General features: G+C 42.0%; 1 protein-coding gene across 6 annotated transcripts in view; it reads left to right on the top strand.

The window, feature by feature from the left end:
- Positions 1-16,510, top strand: part of ADGRB1 (adhesion G protein-coupled receptor B1) — a 295,063-nt gene that overhangs the window by 33,849 nt on the left and 244,704 nt on the right. The window contains exon 2 of one of the 6 annotated variants that reach the window (XM_055800317.1): positions 3,870-3,983. The exons of the other annotated variants lie outside the window; for them this stretch is intronic. The gene's annotated coding sequence lies outside the window, so the exon portion shown is untranslated. The remainder of the gene's footprint in view (positions 1-3,869; positions 3,984-16,510) is intronic. 6 annotated transcript variants of the gene reach the window in all.

Raw genomic sequence — 16,510 nt, 5'->3', positions numbered from 1 at the left:
TTTAGAGTCTCATTTAAGGACTCTGTTAATTTCATAGTTATATACCTAGTTTGGTTGTTGGGAATAAAAAGGAAATAACCTCCAAAGCATTTTCCAGACAGTTACAGAGAAGATCACTTGAACAGTGACTGGCTTTTTGGGAGATTGTTACAGAGAGAAATCACTGTATTGCAAGGAGAAGAAGAAAACTGCATACATTTTACATGAACAGGTTATTTGAGAACACGACAGCTATAATGAGAGCGAGATCATCTTGCTTGGAGCTTTACAGAGTGGAGGTCAGACAGCTCTGAATTAGCAGAGTCATTAATATTCTACTACAACATAAGGCTGGAAGGGACCTTCTAGGTCATCAAGCCAACCATGTCATATAATCCTTTTTGAGAAGAGCAGGTGTCATTGGAGGCTAAGTAGTGGAGAAAATGCTTCTGGAGACATAAAGTACTGGTCACTGACCGAGCGGTTAACAGAGAGCAAGGGCGAGGGTTTTGTTAAGGGACTTAAGGGAATTATGTATACCTGACTGAGATATCTTGGAAATTTCCAGTACTTCCAAAGTAACTTCTGCATTCCTTGCTGTGTTTAGGAAGAAAAGTTCTGACTCTTCCCTAAACATCTTGCATTATTGAACTTCAGAACTCAGGGGGTAAATACGTTGCTATGTGGATCAGTGCAAGCTGCTAGGCACAGAGCAAAGAAGGACGGATCCTGCCTGCTCTTCAGTGCCTTCAGTTCTTCCTGAAGATGAAGGTGCTCAGCAGTGTTGAGATCATCCTCTTTAGGGTTGTCTCTGACTTGTAAAGGACACCTAAACTTGACTGTTTCTGAAGCATGGATGCAGGAGACAGTGATATGGAGCAGCGAATGGAGGTACCAGGTTTTCTTCCTAGGAATCCCACTTGATTCATGTCTTAGCTTTGCCTGAGTAGAATTTTAATTCCACTCTGCCTTTGTTCTCATCCATGTAATGTACTAAGATAATTACATTTTTGTGTCTCACAGGGATGTTGTGAGGTTTCTCTAACATTTATCAAGTGTTTGAAGAAGATCTTATGAAGGTAGAGTGTAAGTACCAGAAATCGCTAACAGTCCTGACGAAGATCCTTCCTTCGAGCAATGTAGACAAATTCAAGCTGGAACTATGGCAAACATTTCTTAACAGAAAAATTAATTAACTGCTATGGCAGCTTCCCAAGGGAGGTGGTAGATTTTCCATGGCTCAAAATCTGTAATTCAAAGCTGCCTGTCTTTTTGAAAGGCAGGCTCTAGCTCAACTTGTTACAAGTTATTTGGTTCAATGCAGAAATCACTGGATGACGCAGGTGATAGATCTTGTGGAGTAACTAAAGGGCCCCCCACCATCTCTGAATGTTTTTATCTGGGAAGCAGAGAACCCCCAGCAGATTTTTCTGCTAGTAGCATATTCACCAGGTCCCCTCCCCAGTGCATGGCCCTTGCTTCTTCAACTAAATTTTCATTCACCTTGTGACACCAGCTCATAAATACTGTCATCTTATTGGGGGACTGTCACTTCTGTTGCTTTTTTAGATAACAGATAGTTTTTACTGGTTTTTTATTTTATCTCTGGTTTAGTAGCGACTGTGTGTTGAAAAAGTTCTGTCTTGTGTCAAAGACCAGCCAAGTGACCCCATGGTCTGGCATGGTCAGTGCTAGAAATACCACCAGGGACCGAGTATATGTTGTACCTGTGAAGATGTTTTACCACTGTATTTACCGTCACTTCTTTTTGCCTTATTCCACATGCCGCTATATCAACAGTGTGCAGTCCTGTTTTCTATTTATTTATAGACCCCAGATACCAGATAAAAGAGTATTTTGGGAAATGAGGTTCTCCTCTCTGATCTCTGCCTGGGTGCATTGCCCTTCATGTGTTTATGAAGTTGGGAAGGACACAGTCAAAACTGTTTTGCTTTCACCTTCCACATACCCTCAGTCTCCCTATGTGTGGGATTTTAGATAAACTTCAGTCACAGGGTTGTCACTTTGTGGCCAGTGGGCTAGATCTAAATCTGGGAAGAATGGTTTTGGCAATGGATAGTATCCAGCCATCAGCTGTGCCTGAACATGGACAGGTGCTCCAGGTGTGTCTAGCTGTAATATTCATGTGAAAAAAGGCAATGGACCTGGTGAAAAGAGTGCCTTGGTCCCCATAAATCACGTTTGCCACATCTACTGCTTACACAAGAGGTTGCCAAAATCCACAAGGGACTCTCTCTTCTTCTCTGTTAAAAAGCTTAGGCTGCCTTGTTGTGCCTCAAAACCAAATAATGCTTTTTTTTTCTAAAGCGTCCTGAATGGTCCCCAAAGATCAAACATGATTTGCTGCTTATGTCAAATTTTCCAAGACAAGTTACTGCTACAAAACTCTCTGTTCAAAAGAAGCATTCAAATAACAAACTGGTCGTTACTGTCTTCTCATGTGATGGATGAAGTTAAGTTTTAGGAGAGGAAAGAAGGCATTGTATAAACAACAGATAGGTTATTCTTACTACTATTTTAAAGGGGATTATAACATGAACTATGATGAAACAGAGTTGAGAAGTGACCTTTGTGCTAGAAGGTGGGGAAAGAAAAGCATTTAATCAAAATGATCACATCTGAAAAATTCATTTGATAGTGATGATGCAGTAACTGCTACTGTAAATACAATTTCCTCTATTTTTAAAGAACCATTTGGTTTCCAGACACACAATTCAGCACTGTGCTAACTGGCAGCTTTGGTGTTTAAAATGGATTGTGTCGAGACAAGGAAATACCTGGAGGCAAATGTGCTGTTAGGAAAGAGCTGTAAACATTTATATTAAAGTCACAAGAGGGCTTTGTGACTGTCAGGAGGCAGGCAAAGGGCAATCTTAGATCTTGCCAACACACTTTGTTGGAGTTTGCAGAAGTCATCTTCTATCTTATAGCTACAGAGACTAACTTTCAAAAATACAGGAACTTGGAGGGTGAACTCAGCTCCTTATTTCCATTATGTTCAGGCAAGTCTTGAGGGTGCTTAGCATTCAAGCAATTGGGCTAGTTCTAGTCTGGGATAATTTTTGGCTGAGGAGATTTCCTAACATATACCAGATAAAGGTGTTTTAAAGATGTTTTGTGCTTTGTTGCCTTCTCTTAGGACTTCCAACAACAAAACATAATTCCTTATTTTAAACGCCCTATTTTTTGGTTATGTGGTGCCAGATCTATATATGTATCTAAGGGTTCAGGTGCTTCTTGGACATCTTAATAGAAGATAGTTACTTTTATGCATATAATCCACATGTTCTGAAAAACTGAAATCATATTTCTTTCTTTCATGTATTGATTGATTTTCCAAATACATCCAAATGAAGGGAGATCCTTGCTGCTGGGCAGTACAGAGAATAGAGGACCCCCTAGGCTTCACTACACAAAACCAGTTTAAAGCCAGAAGTGAACATGATGATATGCCATCTGTGTAGAGCAGACCAGAGAGCTTCACTCAGCAGTTTCTGAAACAGTCCCCTAACTCAGGCTGAACAGGAGAATTAGATCCCGTCTCAGTTTAATATTTTGCAGTGGCAGAGGAGCTGCTGCCCCTTCTGTGATTAGTTACCAGTTTAGAAGACACACACACACACTTAATTTCCATTCTAAATCCCTATTTGTATTCCATATCATGAGCTATTGCCAGATTTTATCAATGTAACACTACTGGAAAGGGTAGGTGAAGATCTTAGCTGGTAGAGGTTGTGCCAGCCAGTTTTGTAACAGAGTGGGATATAACCTGGTTCCTGGTATTATTTAGACAAATCCTATATATACCTTTCTGTTCTACCTGCAGGGATGCTGGAAATATCCATGTTCTCTCTTTTCTTTGTCTATAGGCTTTTCTATTAGAAACAAAGCCACCTTCATCCCTTCTCTCCCTGGGCTCCTTCCATCCATCTCCAGTTCCTCCTTGCACCATAGATCCACTATTGTCTTGGGCAGCAAAAAAAGTGAGTTTTGTTCATTTTTGGTGCCATTTTTTACCTCCACAAATGAATGTCAGGGAAGAAAAGGGGGAGGGTACTACCTGCCTCGCCTGTGTGATAGCCACAATATATGTTTTTGTCAGCCAGTATCATGGCCTGTGAGGCTGTGAAGGAAAGACTTCAGAAATCTTTCTGTATGTGTTGCATAGTCATCTACAGTCCCTGGATAAGGGATTCAATAGCTTAGATGACCTTTACCAGACTTTTGTGTCAGGCTCTGCCCCCAGTGTTTCCCTCTTCAAAGCAGCCTGTCCACTCATTTCTAGGTTTGTGTATTTTGATAAACTCCTCAATATTTTTGTGACCATGCTTTGTGACCGGTGTGGACCAGCTGCCAGCAGCCTGCTTCCTGCCAGCTGCTTCCTCAGGGGGTTTTGCCCCTAAAAAGGGAAAGACCATCATCTGCCAGGTGTGCCTTCTCCTGCTCATTTTACTTTGAAACCAGTCCCCAGTGCAATACACAATAGGACATATCATCCTCACATGGCACGGTTGTCATGAAGGACAAAGGACATCTAATGTCCATTCATTACAGCAGAGAGAAGTTTGTGCAGAATGCAGACTTGACGCTGGGAGACAGCAACCTTGTTAATTAAAATGTCAGTGACTCAAATCCCCTTAAGGTGAGAGAGTTGCATTTTTTATTACCATTGCTAATAATGATACAGTCAGCTGGTACCTTGTAGAAGCATAATGTGTTTCATTTACGTTGACAAAGCCTACCCACTTTGCATGTTTCCTCTGTGCCTTATATGTGACTCTTCAAAAGAATCATGAAATAAGGCTAAAGATGGAGAGAAAAGAAAAATTTAAAAAAAAAAAGGTAATGTTTTTATTTTTTCCATCTTGTAAGACAAAACCCGTTCATTATCATTCTCCAAATCTTGAACATAATCTTGGAAATTAACATCAAGCTCATAGGAGGGGAGGGAGAACCTAGAAGGAAATGTAGCCAAGCAGGAATAGAGGTGAAGCTGGGAAAATGCTAAGGTAACTGCTCCAGGATAGGTTCAAGAAGGGTGACATATATCTTTAGTTACAACTTGAATGATCTGCTGAAAAACCTCACTCCTTAATCACCTCTTGCATCACTGGAAGTACCTACTACTTTACCCTATTCCACCCTGTTAACTGCAATGGATGTTGTAAACCTGTCCTTCTCTTTATAGAGGATGGAGGAAAGGGCTGTAAAAGGAAGGACTTTAAAACATATCATGGAAGGGCTTAAAAGCTCTGACTAAAACTGTACTTCATTTCATGGGTTACTTTGCAAATACATCAGGCCATCTCCATGACTTATTTAGGGCACCAAGCGCTCACTGAAATCATAGTGCTAATGGGACATGAACCCTGTTTTGCCTCTGCTTTGCCTAAAACAAGCAACGAACCATGTGGTCACAATTTTTGTAGGGCAGAAAATGCTCAGAACTTGCTCATTCCAACTTGGTAGCATAACCGGGAGGTGCCACTCCTTTCACAGCTACTTAAGCCCCTGCAAGATCAAACTGTAGCAGTAAATGCATTGCTCAAAAGCTTCAGTGAATGCAAACTCAGCTTCAAGGTAATGGGCCTTTTCAGGCCTTGAGATACAAAAGATTTCTGTCAGGACAGTGTCTATGAGTCAAGCTCCAGCAATTCTGATTCCACCTGGAAATAGGTCCCACAAAGGCCAACCAAGTCATTAGCAGTCTATGACTAACTGCCTGTTGTAAGATGGGCATAACACAACTTCCCTTTGAGACAGAGCTCAGCTTGAGCCCTGTAGCTGGTTTTTCATCATGGTGCATTCAGGCAGGATTTATCTGCTGTCTTGGTGTTGTCATTCATGGCCATTCTGGTCACAGGAGAAGCTCTGCTTCAAAACCTCAGCTTGCCATGACCTCTGCCCCTGGTGAGCAAGGTATAGCATGAGATCCAGAAGTGAAACCTGCCCTGGCAGCCTTTGCACATGCTTGCCATTGCAGCTTTGCACTTGCAAGGATCCCATTAGCATCATCTCACTGTTGCTAGGAGATGACATTGTCTTTGACTGAGCCAAACCATGACTCAGCATGTTGTTGTAGCATGTTTTGTTGTTGTGAGAGAGGAGGCATCAACTCTGAGCTGCAGAGATGAGTTTGAGGAGCAGCATGAATGCCATATGAGAAAGAAAAGGCTGAGCAGAAGAGCCCCAAGGTTGTGCTGAGGAGCAAGAGGGAACATTTAGGAGTTAAACCTCACAATTTCAAAACTACCTAAGAGCATTTCTGCACTGGCACAGCACAGACCCGTAAGGATACCCTGTTAAGTCCTATACAGACCATCTCATACTTTGGGAGCCTCTTGGACACGTTAGCATGGCTTACCCAAGCAAATATAGCCTATAAGGCCAAACTGTTCCTGGGCTTAGCCAGTTCCCTGCTACAGGCTGTGTGCATGGACATGTTGGATGTACCTTCCCCTGAAATTTAGCAGGGTTATTATTAGCTCTGATAATTAGAAGGAAAAGTTTGCTGCTGATATTTAGTGTGTTTTGTAGTAAAGAGCTCTGCAATGCTGTGACTTTGTACCTCAAAGGAGAAGAGATAATCATGTCAAAACCCTAAAAATCTAAGGTTTTGTGTGAATATTTACTCTTTTTTTTTTTTTTTTTTTTTTTTTTTCTTTTAATGGCTGATACCTGATTATCCTGGTGCCTTAGTCTATATACACAGAGCATGGGAGATTCATAGTTTCTGCTGAGTGACCCAGGCTTCAGAAAACTATTGCAGTATGAATAAACAGTAATAAACACAGTGATTATTTCACTGGCAGGAAGAACAGATTCTGGAAGGGAAGAGAATTAACATGTACTGATTTTTATCCTCACAGAACAGTGTTTCTGACAGCAGGACTATTGTACACTGCCCAATCTGTGATTGCTCTGACTGGTATCACTAACCAGCATGGCACCCTGATAGTTCTTTTTCCTATTTGTAATGAACACGGCATTGAAAAAAAAAAATCTCATTCACCGAGGAACAAATAATTGAATAAGTGAAAATAACTAATAAATGTGCTGAAATCCTAATCTCTCAGTAGGGAAAAATACAAATTGTATTGGATCATTACCTGAAGTTTACTACTCACTAACTTCTACCTTGGGACTCACATTTCAGTGTGGACAGGCAAAACACCAGAAAATGAACACTTGGGCAGTCTTTCCTGCCCTGGAATAAGTAGAGAAAATAAGACGTTGCTACAAATCTTGTCCTCTCGGTCTCCTCTGGTTCATATGCATGCATTGGTCTTATATGCAGAGAATCATCAGAAGACTCTTCACTAAAGGTTTGTCTAGAAATGTCTTGAGATCTTCTTCATGACAGGAGTGGGAGGCATGCTGTAGTGGATGTAATGATACAGGATACCACTCTGTGTGACAGAGTAACAGAGACAATTTTCCTGCCTCTGAATGGCACCTTGCTCTTGGAGAGATGCATATACCCTGCAGCAGCAGAGGAACCTCTGTAGAAAGCCACTGCTGGTTTTGGACCGCTGCCCCATCTCTCTGCTGGAGAGTTTTTCTCCTGGCCTTTTAAACTGTCTTCTCTGTTGCTCTCACTGTTGGTTAGTTTCTGATGGATAGCACTGACATGTACATGGATGTGGTCTTCCTGCCGAGTTGATGGGTGACAGTTTTTCAGGTTTGGGTTACATCCAAAGTACTTTGCTTAGGAAGCTGTCAGATTAGTATTAACTGTCAGACAAATGATAGAGGTCTTTCTGTAATGATCCTGACATTTCTCTGGGTTCACCATCTAGATGATTCCGGGACATAGAAAGTAATCAAATCCCTTGTCTCCGTGATGTATGTAAACACGCTGAGCTGTAACCCCTGTACACAGAAGAAGTGAATTAGACCTTTGGACTCTCTGAACTGAATAAAGAAGTGAAGAAGAGCTAGGTCCAAGATCAACCAACTCAAAAGAAGAACAAGAGGCCAGAGCATCACAGTAGCTCTGACTTCTACAAATTGCTGCTTTATACCTGATACTTTCCTTTTCTGCCCAAGACCTCCTTAAGGGGTGAAATGTCTTATGTGTCTATTGCAGGTCTTTGTCTAGGAAGAATTCTCCTCCCCTCCTAGCCTCCCGAATGACTCAATAATTACTTTAACTGATTCAACGCTCCCCCTCAACCTCCAACCGCCCCCCTCGCCACCATTCAACTTTAACACAAGACCACACTGTTTCTCGGTTTCCAGTGCACCCGAAGCTATTCAGGCCACTTGTTCCTCTCTGAATGGAGCTGACAGAGCTCCTTTTGTACAGAGGCAATTCTGGATTTAATTGAAGGCCTACTGGGGGCTGGGGTGGGGGGGGTGGGGGAGGGAATGGGGTCACTGGGTCAGTGTTTTGGAAAGATCAACTCAAAGGAGAGTCCGAGGAGAAAATGAGTGTGTGTTAGATGTTTGGGAAGTGGTTTTGTGTGTGTCTGTGTATCTAAGGGCAGTGCTCCCCATCTTTCAGAAATTATCATCATATGTATTTGGCATCAGAAAGCAAACCAGGTCATGCCTGGGGCAGATGGCTTTAATAGCCATTTTGAATCTCTAATGACAGATCCCAGGGTCCTTTCTGCAAGGATCACAGAATAATTCAAGCTGTGGTGAAGGAGGTCTGATGTCGGAAAGGTCATTTGCTGCAGTCTGGCCCCTCAGGTCAGGCATTCATCACGCATATTAAAGGAGCTCCACTAAATTCCCTTTTCCAGTTCAGAATTCCTCCCTGAAGATAAGTTCAGCTTCAGCCCTGTCCATACCACTTACGGGGCATGGTTCATGCCAGCTCTGTGAAATCACCGCAAGAAGGCAAGACCTTTTTTCTAGTGAGGCACATACATGGTGAGTCATGCCATGCTTTGAACCAGCACAGTCTTGCTGTGTAAGGGGACCACAGGTCATAATCCACATGAAAAACGGACAACAGTCAGCAAGCATAAAAGCAGTGTGACTCTCCTACTTCACTGCTCAGCTTCTTTTTGGACCTCCCCACTTTCCCACCTGACTAAAAAATATAAATTAAACTGTAAAGGATTGTATTGATTGTGCTGCACAAAAGCCAATATAATCCTGGCAGAGCTAGGCCACAGCCCAGCAGTTATTTGTGCAGAAGGACCCCCCTTTTTTTGTCTCAAAAGCCAGATGGACATGGCTCGAGATACAGTAGGTAAGACTGCTTCGAGCAGTTTAAAAAATTCCCCCTCCCCACCTCTGCTGATCCTCCCCTGTCTACTCCACCCTGAGGTCACCTCCTCTCAAATGAGGGGTTACCAGTTCTGGTCCCTACTTCTCCTTTGCCTGAAACCATCAGAGTGATGGCTTTCAATCTGCTGACCTACCTGACTTCATTTTTAAAACAACTGGAAGCACCAAGAGAGGTGGGAGGATCTCGTCTGAAACTGCTCCAGGCTGATGACAAGTGTGGAGCTGACAGTGCCCTTGTACAGCTCCGAGACAGACACCTGCTGAGAGCGTGTGCTAGGGGGGTGATACATAATTTAGAAGTTAAACAGCAATCGTGCTATTATCCTGAATATGTGCTTTAAAACCTGACATCTCTTGCCAGCTGCTCCAGGGAGGAGCAGACTGATACTGCTGAAGTGGGATGACCAGGAGAAGCTCCTGGGTTTTGTGGAGGTGCAGGGGGTGACCTCATTTGAGTGAACAGAGACAGGTTGAAAAGCTTTTTAGCAAAGCTGGCTACGCCCCTGAGAATTCTGTTTCCATCCAGCATCACAACTTTTCTCTGCGTCTTTCACTGACGAGCCTGCGGCTGCATGTCCCTCTGGGATACATCCACTGCCATTTTGCATTATCCCTGTGGGCCCCAGATCCCAGTTTCCTCCAGAGAGAGGTGTTTACAGACGTCAGAGACCTGTTGAGTTACATTTTTATCAGCAGTCCACCTGACCCAGCTCTGGCAGCTTTAGTCAGATGGAAGCAACATGAAGTGCAAGCAGCCTTTGCTCTGTTCCCCCTACCTACCCGAAAACAGACAAGGCTGACATTTATCAGGCATTAGCAAGCCTGGGTTTAGCCTGGATCTGCTCTCAGATTCCTATAAGCTATCGCATTATTCTTGACAGCTGCTTGGTCTCAAATGGCTTGTTTCTAGGCTGGCAGCAGGTAGGGATCTGTGGCTTTCCCATGCAAGAGGTGATGGTGGTTTGGAAGAGACAAGAGTCTTCTGTCCCCTTCTCAGCCCGAGGGAAAACATGTGGGGCTGCCTCCTCTTAGTATGTTTCTGTTCCCAGGGAGTTTAAGGTTACTGTCCAGGATGCTGCAGTTTTCAGAAGCACTCTGTGATGCTGTTGCGAAAGAATAGGGGTGACCTATGTCAGGCAATTTTATCTTGGTATCTTTACTGGAGAGCCCTTTGAAGCACTATTCTGAGCTGTGATTGCACACAGAGCTGGCAGTAGGAGGGACTTGCTAGACCAGGGATATGAGTACGGCTGGAAACTCCTGTAAATCCACCATGTGTCGATCACAGCAAAACTACCTTGTGCTACTTCAGGCTGATGGTGCTGATTGATAGTTAATAGCTAGGTACCAGCGACATCGCAGGTAATGAGTGAAGGGTGGAAAATACCTGGTCAAGGCTAGATGCAGCAGGGGAGAGCACAGAATCTGCTCACCTCCATCCACAGACCTAGATGACAGGGCAAAGGTAGGCATAACAATCCTGGCCTCTCTGCAAGGCAGACCATGGCATACATTAGCATAGCAGCTCAGAGGGGGGCAGAAGCATAACTCATGTTGGGAAACATCCTACAATGCAGATGGCTTTTGCTACCTTCAGCTTTGGCATCAGGAGAGAGATATGCTACTTCCCATCAACCTATGGACCACACAGCATTGGACCCATTTCCTGGGATGGGAGGGCATGGGTACAGAAGCAAGTAGTCTGCCCATGTTCAAGTTACCGGCAGCTGAGCTTTTTGTGCTTCACAAAAATCACTGATTAACCAATGCTACTCATAATTGTGTATATTATGTGCAAATTACAAAAAATGCAAAATGCAAAATACAAAACTCCTATGCCCAGTGGCTTTGGATGGGGAGCAAGGGAAGAAAGACAGGTTGGCATTCTTTTCTTTAAAGCCTTCTCACCCAGGGATGTCTCTACAAACAAATAAGACTTTGCTAGGTATCTGCAGGGGAATGAAGAGAAGCAGTGCTGTTCCAAAGCCCTTATTATATATCGAACCTCCTAAAATGGTTATGTTTAAAGAGAAACCATTCTGCCATTAATAAATCAAATGAACACTTGGAATTTCAAGGCTAATGATGTATCACCAGTGTATATATCTCTACCAAGACTATAGACTGTCACAGAAAGTATAATTAATGTACCTTTAGCACTGTGAAGGTGTTTGGTACCGTATATATAACTTCTAAATATGAGTCCTGGTATATCAAAGCATGACCCTAGCACCTCAACTAATATTCTCCCACTCAGACACCAAGATCTAATGTACTGGCGTAAGTATGAACAATCACCATGGCTACAATTGCTATTTCCCAGCACTTCTCCATCAGTATTTAATCTGCTGCTTTATAGAGCACTGTAGGGAATCCCCAGAAAGGAAAGCAGCTGCAGCCAAGTTCTGCTCCAAAAAGTATTTTTGATTGAGATGCCTATTAATCCAGGCAATAGGCATTAAATGACGTAACAGTGAAGCTGGAGGGCTGATATGGGCTTCTACCCAGGGCAGGAAAAATTTCTTTTTTTATGTTTAGGATAGCTGCTGGACGAGGGCCCTACAGGAGTCTAAGAGATTTGTTCCAGGATTATTATTTTATTTTTCCCTCTTGAAGTGGCAGCTGTTGGTTTTGGGGTTTTTGTTTGTTGTGTTGTTTGTTTGTTTTTTTAATTCCCCCTAAACCAAGATAATGTATTTAATTTCTTTGGTTGCTGCCGTAATTGGTTATGTATCCACAGATGACAGACAATTGAGTATTTTCAGAGCAAAAAAGAGCCTGGAGCTGTGTGCCTATATTCCCAGCCATTTCCATTCAGACTGTTTCACTCTTTGAGCTTGCAGAGAGAGACATTCTCCAAAGAGGGGTTGAAGGTATCTCCTGGGAAAATGTTTGGCTTAGACAGCAGGAAACTACAACTCACGTTCAGGATCCCTGTGTGACCCTAAAAGACTTCTTCCATGTCTTTGTGCCTGAAGCCCTAGTCTGGAACATGGACAAAACATCTCTGCCTTCTTTCATGAAGAGGTGGTGAACACTCATTTTTGACTTGCAAGAGCTTATTCAGAGCTGAGACTGACTAGTAAGAGGTATTCACTCTTCTCTTGAAGAGCAACAGCCAATGAATCTTATAGACCAAAGAAGGGTGGGTCCTGCTTAATCATCTTGACTCCATCTCATAGGGCTTACCCTGTTATAGGAACAGTCCAGTACAATGCAGGTTAAACAAGGTTAATGTGACTGCAGCCAGAAGTGTGAAGAGACAATACTCCTCTGAGCAATTCCTCATTATTTTCTAATCTACATCAATGTATCCCTGTATATTGGGGTTTTCTTTTTGCACATCCTACTTTTCAGCAAGCAAAACCTGAGATGATATGTTCGGTATCTCCCACAATGAGATTTAGAAACCTGTTGAATATGTCATGTCCTGATTTTTTCTGATTTTTTCTTCTCCTGTATTTGAAGAGAGAAGTGAAGAGGCTGAGTAGATCAGCTGGGAAGATAGCAGTGTTTAAGGGTAATATCAGAAAGCTGTTACCCCCTTTATGTGTTGGTAGGGTATACACCACTGTGATGACATTACCTGTTCACCCTGATGCCAAAATGGCACAGAGTAACTGCTCAGAGAAGAATTTTGTCTTTAAGCAGCAAAGGCATTTATTTTGTGCAATGTTGGGGAGCTAGCTGATTCGCACTGGACAAACTAGCTCCGAAGTTTTCAGTGAAAAGTTAGGTATTTTATACAGTTTTCATGAGACGTTACACAACATCTTTACATACATACTCATTTCATTTTGACACCTAATCATTCCATTCACAATAGGTGGGATCTAGGTGGAGTAGACCTTTCAATTTTCTTTGTTCAATGATTTCCTGACTTGATGGTCTCCTTATCTCCTTCAGGTGCCCACCTTATCTTTTCTAATTATTCAGAGTACATTCAGTGGAACCTTTTCTAATTATTCAGAGTACATTCCTTTCTCGACACAAACAGAACATCACCCAGAGCATTGTACCAAACTCATCCTGACTAATCTTTTTATTTTAAGACCTTGTTCGGTTTCATTCCCCCCTTTTCTTGAGACTTACGAATTCTTTCGTCAAGTTTCAAAGACAAAGGGCTTTGGTAGACATGTATCATTGTCCACATTATTTGTGTTCTTTTAACTATGGCATTTAGTTTATACCACAGACAGACGTTCAAGAGGGATAATAGGATCATTCCTCCCCATGTGATTAGTATGGGATGTACTCAATAATGGAATACTTGTGTTGCTTTAGGGGAACGTCCTGCGAAGATGTCCCACCAATAATGTTCTCATACTTGTTCTGCATTGGCTAAGATAGATTTTATATTTTCAGAGTCATGTTTTACCTGCCAAAGTATGCCCTGGGCCGTTCTGTTTACTTCTTGGACCAGTTTTTCTATGTCGGGATGTCTGAGCATTACTTTAAAGAGACTAATGTTCATGCCTATCTGTAATTCAGGTACATCGTGATACAGGGTATAATCAGCTTCAATTAACTGTCTAGTAGTTACAGGAACAACATAATCAAAGTCACAGCCTACAATTCTAGTAACATTACATACACAAAAATTAGTTCCATTGGCTTTTTGATGACAATTATCAGTAGTAAAGTTAACACAAGAAGTTCTAACACATGCACATCCATTTCCTACATAAAACACTTGTGATTGGGCTTCAATATGTGGAAACATTTCAGAAGTAAACGTACCCTTTTTAATATCTAGACATAGATCTTCATTCTCTATTACTGCATTTTCACAGATGTATCCCAGTTGTTCTCTGGGGATACATGCCTCAATGCTAATCGATTGCCATTTGCCTTTGGTCTGATCATAACTTGCCCAAACATTATGGTCCATGGGTCTGACAATGACTTTTTGGTGTCAAAACAGGAAAGATTGTTCTTTTGCTGCACTAATTGTGAGCGCGTATGCTTCAATTTGTTCATGTAGTGGGTTGTAGGTAAAGTTTGCTAGTTGCCACCAAGCCTGGTAATCTTTAAAGGTGGCTTAGTAGTAGGACTTTCTTCAAGCTTAATGATAAACATTTCAGAAGCACCTCTGTCTTTGCTAGCCCATAAATACATAATTGAAACCGACCAATCTAACAATAGTTTAAGCTCACACTGGGCTTTGTTTCTTTTATCCTTTTTAACACTACCCCACAGGCAGGAAACTGGTCCTTCCTTTTTTTCCTTTTGCCAAACATTATTGTCTATATCTTTCATATGACTAAATGTAAGTGACCAGTTCTCCATAGGTGTTATTAGCTTGAATTGTTTCATCTCTTGTCCTATTATATTAACACCTTTAATGAATTCTGAGTCTTATTCCAGTCTTGTTGTGTATATGATTTGTTGTTAGATAAAACTCAAATGGCTAGACCTGGGTTAGGCTCTAGGTTCATGGAGAGCGGTGTGCCTAACCCATGGAAGTGTTTTGATAATTTGCGCATTAGACCATGGCCATTCTAAAATGGGAGCTTGAGATGAAGTTATACTTATCAAAAGTCCAAGAATCAGCATTGGGAAGGCTTTAGGGCAGGTGCTCCTCCTCATTCAGAAGTCCATGGTTTCTCAGGAGTTTTCTCAGTTTTCTTGACTCGGGAGTAGTGAATCCAGGTGGGTTGCTCCTTTATTCGTACTGCTGTGAACGTAGTCAGTAACACCTGGAAGGGTCTGTCCCACTTTTCTTGCAGAGGGTTTCCTGAAAAATTCTTAACATATACCCAATCACCAGGACTAAATTGTTTATAGTCAGGTTGCTTAGGCTGGTGTTCTAATACTACTGTAGCATTTTTATTTATTTGTTTCCCTACAGTTACAACATAAAACATACACGTACTGGTTATCTATTTGATCTAGAGCTTCACTATTTATAACTTGTATCACGTAGGGTCTGCCATACAAGATACAATGGGCTTAGCTTCTCTTCTGACCATGGTTTGACCCTCAGTCTGATTAGAGCAATAGATAAAGCTTGATACCAATATAAATTTGTTTCTTGGCATATTTTGGCAATTTACTGTTTAATAAGATGGTTCATTTTTTCTACTTGCCCACTTGCTTGGGGTCTGTGGGGTGTATGCAGTTGCCAATTGATTTTTAATGTTTTACTTACTGCTTGAACGACTTGTGCACAAAAGTGTGAGCCCCTGTCTGAAGAGATTACTGCTGGAACCCCAAATCTCGGTACTATTTCTTATAATAGTACTTTGGTTACTTCATTAGCTTTATTGGTTTGGCAAGGGAGTGCTTCAGGCCACCCTGAAAAGGCATCTGTCATGACCAGCATGTATTGAAACCCCTCTTTTCTTGGGAGTTCTGAAAAATTAGTTTGTCACTGTTGTCCTGGACAGTTTCCTTTTCCAGTTGTCCCAGTTTGATTCATGTTCTCCCTACAATTTTGTCAGTCTAAATATTTATACTATGAATCAGTGCCTCAATGGGTCGTTTTATGTTCTTCCTTCCTGGGTGACCCTCTTATAACAGAGGGGGCCATTCCTCACGTCAAGGTCTGGCACGGCATATGTTCCCACTGCTCAACACCCACTGGGTTGCAGCCAACAGTAGAGCTGAAGATTCTTCTTGGTGGCAAACACAGAGGCCAACCCAGTCTTGCCCTTGACTATGGTAGGAGGCACCTGACCAACCTTATTCCTTGTACTTCGTTGTCAATGCAGAGTTTCATCTGCGCATCCCATAACAAGTCCCTGTCATGGCAAAACACACAGATTTACAATGGTAGTAGAACTACTACAGAGTGTATTTTTTTCCAATTTTTGTGCCAATATCCCCCACAGCCCTGCTGACCAAGGGATATTCTTTTATCCGAACTAGGCGGGCCTCCCCCTTTCCATTTTTACTGTAACAGGCAAAGCATTCTTTGCCTTACCTGGAATTTATTCCCAGATATACCTGGTTAAAGATTTCTTTTACTTCAGGGAGGTCCTCTTTTCCACTCTTCTGTTGAATTAAAGATAAACTCAAGATTTCAATTAATTGATCATCTTTAATTTTTAGTTTCATTTCTCCTTTAAACGTCTAGATGTTCTAATAAATCTCATCCTGACAAAGATTTTGGTGAATTTGGCATACCTATTTGTTTTCTTAATTTGTACTTTAAAGGTTTTAGGATGTTTTCTTTTTTTTTCCTGGTGGCCAGCAGCTCCCACAACTGTAACAAATTCTTTTCACTGAAGTTTAACACCAAATAAGTTGGTTTTGTATCCACTAA

The sequence above is a fragment of the Falco peregrinus genome, chromosome 3, assembly GCF_023634155.1.
Source record: "Falco peregrinus isolate bFalPer1 chromosome 3, bFalPer1.pri, whole genome shotgun sequence".
In the NCBI taxonomy this organism is placed as follows: Eukaryota; Metazoa; Chordata; class Aves; order Falconiformes; family Falconidae; genus Falco; species Falco peregrinus.
The sequence above is the reverse complement of the archived record's forward strand: the minus strand, read 5'-3'. Positions and strand labels throughout refer to the sequence as shown.